We start from the raw sequence: 7666 nt of genomic DNA on the forward strand, positions 1-7666 counted from the left end.
AGAGGGAGACATTTTAGGTTTAAAGAGAAATCAGGCACTAGGGAATGCCTGAAGACCTGCAAAGTTGACACCAACTAACAATCTAAGCAACAGAGGAGAGGCTACCTTAAATACCCTCCCCTTATAATGACATTGATAACTGACTTATATGGCATCCTATAGCCTTCATCCAGTAGCTGGTGGAAGTAGAAACAGACACCTACAACTAATTACTGAACTGAAGTGGAATCCAGTTGCAGAGAAGGATGAGTGATGAGCAAAGGGCCCAGACCAGGCTGGAGAAACCACAGAAACAGCTGACCTGAACAATGGGGAGCTCTTGTTCCCCAGACTGACAGCTGGGAAACTAGCACGGGACTGATCCATACCTCAGGAGCGTGGGTGTCAGTGAGGAGACCTCAGAAATCTATGGAGCCCCCTGTAGTAGATCAGTACTTATCCCTAGCATAGGTGTGGACTTTGGGAGCCCATCCCACATAGAAGGATACTCCCTGAGCCAAGACACATGGGGGTGGGCATAGGCCCTATCCCAAAGGATACAACAGATTCTGAAGACACCCTATGGAAGACCTACCCTCCCCCCCAGAGCAGAAAGGATATGCGATAGGTAGGTTTTTAGTTGGGGTGGTTGGTAGGAGAAGAGGGGAGGGAGAGGGAACTGGGATTGACATGTAATAAAATCTTGTCTCTAATTCAAATTTTTAAAAAATGAAAAAAATAAACATACCCCAATTTTGACATTTTTACCACCTGAAAATATTTGATACAACCCAGGTATTTAGAAACATAAAATAAATGTATAAATCAAGCATTTACTGATAAAACCTAAAGAGACACAAGTTAAACAATTTTTACATACATATAATTTTACAATTTTTAAAAATGAAAACAAATTTTCATACTAATAATATTCTTATTTACTTTTCTGTAAATAAAGCTTACGTAAATATTTGTTACTGAAGGAGATGAAGCATCATCAGTGTTTTCCTGAGGTGATTAATATTATAACCAATCATCAGTTTTGATGAAGCTACTAGTTTTAAATACATATTACAAAATGGCAGAGATATCTTTATGACAATTGTTGAAATTGTTTCCCAGTACCAAGCTGAAATTAATTGAAAGACTTTTTTTGAGAAATCCAAATTATTAAGTTTTATATATATATATATATATAAATAATTTATATATAATAATTTATATATTATTATATTATTATATAATATATATAATTTATATATTAATATATTATAATATATAATTTATATATTATTTATATTTATATATAAATAATTTATATATATAAATAATTTATATATATAAATATATATACATCATTCTATTGGAATATAGTATATTTCAATATATATACTAATTTGAGGGCTATGGAACATTTCCTTAATACCCATGAGGCCCCACGTGTAATTCTCAGTACAACCAGAAACCAAAGAAGATTGAAGTTATACTTTATTTAAGGAAACTGCCATTGTCTGTTTTCCATAACTATTAGGTCTCTGTAAGAGAAAATAACTTTGTAATACATTAAAAAATATTACACCAAAACATACAAGAGTCTCATATTGGAGTCTAGGTTCTCCTAGCAGTGATTATTGACTGTGCCTTGCTCAGCAGCTTGTGCAGTGTACCATGTGTGCAGTTAGGTTCAAAACCATGGTTGCAGGGAAGTAAGCTCTACAATGGGGATAAGAGCTGCTGGGGAAATCTTAGCTTTTAAACACGTTATTTAATTAGTTTTTGTTTTTGTGTATTCTGAAACCTTTTGCTCTTCCCAACCTTTATGTCACACCCATTTTCAGTATCTCGTGTGAGTACTTGACTCATATTTTGAGGAGGATCTGGTTAAGTAAAGGTAGGACTCCATTGACAAATCGTTTGTGAAGTCACCATCCAAACTGAAGTAGAACTCTGAAGGGGGAAGTACTTCTGTGTATGTTTATCTTATTGATTGTTGAATAAAATACTGTTTGGCCAATGGCAGCAAGTTAGACGGGACTAGGAGTCAAAGAGGATTCTGGAAAATGTAGGAGAGAAGTGCTGATCCAGGCAGGAAAATAGCAAGGAGACTCATATTTAAGCGAAGGAGAAACAGGAAGGGTCTCTTTTCCCCTCCACTCCTCTTCCAGCAGCACAATGTGATCCACCAGCAAGGAGGTATGCCAATAAGGCGTCCAATAAGGTAAGTCTTATAAAATATATAGGTTTATGATAATTGAGACTGAGATAACAGATGAGAAATCCTAGTCATTGGCCAAGCAGCATTTGAACCTAATACAAGTTTCTGTGTATTCATTTGGGCGCTAACTCGGGGGCAGCTGGCGTAAAGCACACATGTGGCAGTGGAGCTTGGGCAGCTTTTGGTGGAAAGATTTATCGTAACAGAACTCTTCAGAGATACAACTGCTTTTGAGTCAACTATGTTTCTGTAAGTGACCCCTTAGCCTTTCTTCTGTAAGGTACCCAGTTACCTCCTGGTCCACCAAGCTGAAGATCTTGGCAACCATCACTTCTGCCTACCAACAGTGTCCTGTCATGATATTAAAGAACTTGACTCCATTGACAGAGAATGATAAAATTATGAGTGATGGTTTTCTGTTCTGTAATTTAGTTCTTTGTTATAAGAGTGGAATAAAATATTCTGTCTGTCTTAAGAAATAAGCTATATCATATATCAATATGATTTGCAATGTTCAAATGACTGCATGTAGCCCACAGTTATGTTAGTCTTGTTTTTTATTTGAAAATGAAAATGTTGACCTCTAGTGAAAAGAAAGTAAAGAGTCCATAAGATTTTTAAATTTTATTTCAAAATTTGTCCCTTTTACGTAATAATAAAAGGCTTTTCTATTTTAAGTATATTTTGTTTGTATTTGGAAACTCTAGGTATACTACCCAATAATGAGGGTATCAATTGTGGTATTAATTTCAAGATTGTTAATAAAATTCATTGCTATAAACTTTCTGTGTGATTTTATACTGTAGCTTTTATACTGTTTGGTTACTTTTGTTTTTCAAATTAGATTATGAATTTTTCCACTTGGATATGTCATCAATCTCTATATGGGTCATCTTTCACCCTCAAACCTGAAATCTACACACAGACACACATGCACACCCATAAGCAGAGCAGTCAAATTAAGATGGAATTAATGAAATTTTTTGCTTCCACTTTAGCAATTCCACTTGCTTCTACATTAGGGGAAGAAAGGACCACACTTAATACACAAAGTGTACAAGGAAAGAGTAAAGGTGAAATTACATACTATATATTCAATCAAAAATTAGAAATTAGCCACAGGAAATAGGCTCCAAAAAACCAGTTCATGCACTAGTGATAAATACTGGATGCTCTCTCAGCTTAGATGCACCGGGGAGGGTCTAGTTTCTGCCCCTAATGATGTGGTAGATGTAAATGTTCCCCCATGGGAGGCCTCACCATCTCTGAAAAGTGGAAGGGGGGATGGAATGGGGAGACAGTGGGAGGAATGGGAGACAGGAGAGTGAGGGAACAAGATTGGTATGTAAAATAAGATTATTTTTAATTTAAATAAAAAATTAATAGAAGTAAAAGTTATAAATCAAAGCAATGTTAAGTGTTCAGTGAAATGTTTGCTGACAACAAATATAAAATATGTTACTCATGACTATATAGTAGAAAATATATTCAAAAGCCTAGCTTTTCATGAAAGTAAGCAGAGTGCAAAAGATAACTGCATTTGTTATGGCATGTATTTATGGATTGGACTCATATGACATTAATGTTACAGTGGAAACTGTTAGAATGCACAGATGAATTTATACTTATTTCATAAACATGACCTATTTATTTTTGCTATCAACATTTTCAAATAATTATTCAGAAGCTATATTCTCAGATTTTACATTTTTCTATTAACATAAATATCACTTGCCAATTAAACCTGACTTGTAATGAATTTTAAATAAATTTTCATTTAATAATTTATTCACTTCTTTGTTCTCAAGTTAAATTTCTGGTAGCTTTATTCAGCACTATGCAGCTCCTAGTGCATGATACATATGCTCTTGTATTTGCATCTAAACATATTTGTGTGCACATAGATTATATAAATGATTAATGTCATGCAATTATTCTTAGTTGTATGTTCTTGTTATAAACATGATAATTCGTAACTGACTCTAGAAGAAAAGTCAATATGTAAAATTAGCTAATGAATGGAAACTCTGATATCATTAAGAAATTTAAAAATTGTGTTTTTATTCACAAAATTGTTGGCCCTGCTGCTTCTCAGCAAACATGAATTTGCAAGTTGATGTAATCTTTTTTTGCAGACACTGATTTCTCAATATGAACTCGTTCCAAGTCAGTGCCTACTCTCCACAACACTACTAGCAGCTTAACACTCATCCAAGATGTTTTGAAGACAAAAAAACACTAATGACACAGAAATTTCCCTGGAGAGCTAAAAGAATTTAGTCACTTAAGCCATTAAGTTTTATAATACCATCTAAATACACTTAATTAAATTTATATAATAAGTAAATATGTATTCTATTCTCAAAGTCTTTGAAAACATTGAGTCTACCATGAGGCTCTACCCTCTATAAGTCTAAAAAGAAAGGAAAATGGAATGGAAAATAGGCTAGAAAAATTCTAAATCTCTTGGTCATAAAGAATTTTACAAGAAAAACAATATTTGGGTTTTTTTTTTAATTTACAAAGTCTACAATTGAGGTTTTTCTAGGTGTTGATATGCATTCCTGTCTTTACTTGGTGGGTGTTCCATTCCTTGGTTTCTGTTGCCTTCTCTGGATCTTAGGAAAGTTGTGCTTGTGGGTTCCCTGGTAAGAGAGACCTTCTATGGGCTAGCGGGTGGCTGTGCGTAAAACAGATGCGGCTAGGAGCAAAGGTTGAGTGGGCAAATAACTAATATGTATCCTTAAACACCAAGAGGTGGAGTTTCTCTGGTGATGCTGACATGGTGCGAGGAGGAGTTTCTGCAAGCAGGTTGCAGTATGACGAAGCAGAACAAGGAGGGACAGATAAAGACCCTAGGGCAGTGATTCTCAGCCTTCTTACTGCTCTGATCCTTCAATACAGTTCTTTATGCTGTGGTGACCTGCCCAAACATAAAATTAGTCCATTGCTTCTTCGTGTCTCTAACTTTGCTACTGTTGAGCACTGCTAGGCAAGGGTTAACCTGAGTCTGTACCAACAGTTGCAATCTCCAGTTAATGGATTTGAGGTGGTGGAGAGGGAACCTGCAAACAGATTGTTACAGGGCTGAGCACCGGAATGGAAGATAGGAAGGATAACATGAAACGCCTACACGAGGCCCAGCCTGGTATGACCACTGTGGGGGTCCCATGTAGAAGTTGTTTCTAAGTTTCAGAATTGACACAAAGGGGTGGAGTGGAAGAGAGTGCTGAGAGGCTCAACAGGAAGGAGAAATTCTGGGTTCTCACCAAGTTTCAAAGGAGTACCCAGGGAACAGAGGTAGGGATGGAAGATGAACATCTGCTAGCAAGGGCTTGGGGTGAGACAAGAGACATCCTGAAGGAAGACAAGTAGAGGGAAAGTCTTCTACATGTCATCCCAGCCATCTGTGTCCACAGGGCAACCCAGGTAGAAAGCATTTCTAGGTACCTGCAGATGACAAGCAATGGGAAGAGGCTGGAAGGGAGGTCGGTGAGCATCCATAAGAAGTTGTCAAGCTCCCTTCCCTAATCAAGGATGTATCTCCAGTTGATTTCCCCTTGTAAAGGAAAAATTAGTTTTTAGCAATAGTGACTCAGTGAATAACTACACTCAAAGGCAGACACCAGCACAAGAGAAGATGGCTAACCCAAAATGAACTTAATTAATTGTATTTTGTATTTTTTTTGTTTTCTATGTCTATGCACATTTTTTGTCTTCCTTGTCTTGTATATTACAGTTCCTAGCTGTGTTCTTTAATGGTGTGTGTTTATGTGTGTTTTCTGTGAATTTTCTTTCTACTTTTTTAAATTATTTTTTTCTGGCTTGTTTGTTTGGATTTTGGTTTCACTGGTTTTTCTCTAAACAAAAAAAGAACGAACTTGCCTTGATGGGGAGATGGGAAAGTTCTGGAAGGAAGGGAGGGAGGAGAAATCATATATATATATATATATATATATATATATATATATATATATATATTGTAAAAGAGGCAAATTTCAATATAGTGAGGTTATTGAGTATATGATGCAGGTTTAAACTGTATGTAGTTCTAAAGACAATATAGCTATTAAACCCTTCTACATATCCAGAATAAAACACCTACAGTGAAATAGCATATTGTTCTTTCCCTTTTACTTGACTGGAGGGATATTGGCTTTAGAAATTACAAAGGAATTTTTTTTTTCTTTCTGAGAAGTGCTTGCATCCTCTTAACATGGAAATGTCAAAGGATAATCTAAGGAAGAAGGGAATTCATTGTGAATGCTGTTGAGAAGGACATACAATGTAAGGTGAAGAAAAGCATTAGGAAATTGGGAAGAGTGATCTATAAGGCTTCATTTGCTGTTGAAGTCACATTGTCAGGCTACATTATTCATCATTTCACTGCACAGGAAAGTTGAGCTCTTTCATATGTAATTTTATATTGATAAGGCTTGTGTTACAGAAATACACTTAGTGTATATAGTTGTAGGATTTCGACAAATTTTTATTGAGCTAGAATAAGGAACTAACATTGAAACACCTTAAAGCTGGAAAGACTGATAACTGGATATAGAAAATGATGTGCATTTTTAGTATGCTTTCAAGGAAAGTACATTTCTACTTGTCTCAATATATTTCTTTCGTACTTTTTAATTGGTGTTTGTAATATTAATGCAATCAATCCCTAGTCAAGGTTAGTTTTCCTGACTTCTTTGTAATTTAAAGTTGCCTAGTAAGTTTGATCTTGAAATCAACTAGTCTGCACACTTGCTTGAAAATCCTCTTTTACTGAGGACATTCTTTAAGAAACAGTAACTTAAACCATCACTTTGTTAACAACATCTTTTGAAGGAAAGGTATTAAGGTGGCATCAGTGGATTGGGACAATTGCTAAAATCATATCCCAGAACTAATAGCTATTTTTTGTTGACAAAAATAAGAATAGAAATAGTCTAAGGATTGGAATTTGTCAAGGAAAACAGAGGTGCCATGCTTCTGAAGTATGACTAAGTCAGAACCTAGAAGTTCTAAGACAGAACTTAGAATTGTGAAATTCATCTTAGGCATTCTATGAAAAAAATGAGTTTTGTTAAGTGTTGAGATAACTTTTACTAGTAAAAACACGTATGTTTTCCAAAGCATTCTTTCATGAGGCAGCTACAGCGTAGAAAATAGGATATTCAACTTTGTAATGTTTCAACTCTGTTGGGAAGCACATATTCATGTGCTTGTAATGATCATGCATACATGTACTGCACTAGAATGTAAAACAAACAGCTGAAAGTATAAATGAAAAATACTTGATGGGTCACATTCCTTTTGCTTTAAAAATAATTGCATATTTTATGAATTTCAAGAAACATTTTATTTTATTATTTTCTTAAATATGAATGACTCATATAATAGTATAGAGCAAAATGAACAGAAATTAATATGCTATCAATGACTTTGATTAGGAAGTATTGGCAATAGAGTCAACAAAATACA

The sequence above is a fragment of the Cricetulus griseus genome, chromosome 2 (genome assembly GCF_003668045.3).
Source record: "Cricetulus griseus strain 17A/GY chromosome 2, alternate assembly CriGri-PICRH-1.0, whole genome shotgun sequence".
In the NCBI taxonomy this organism is placed as follows: Eukaryota; Metazoa; Chordata; class Mammalia; order Rodentia; family Cricetidae; genus Cricetulus; species Cricetulus griseus.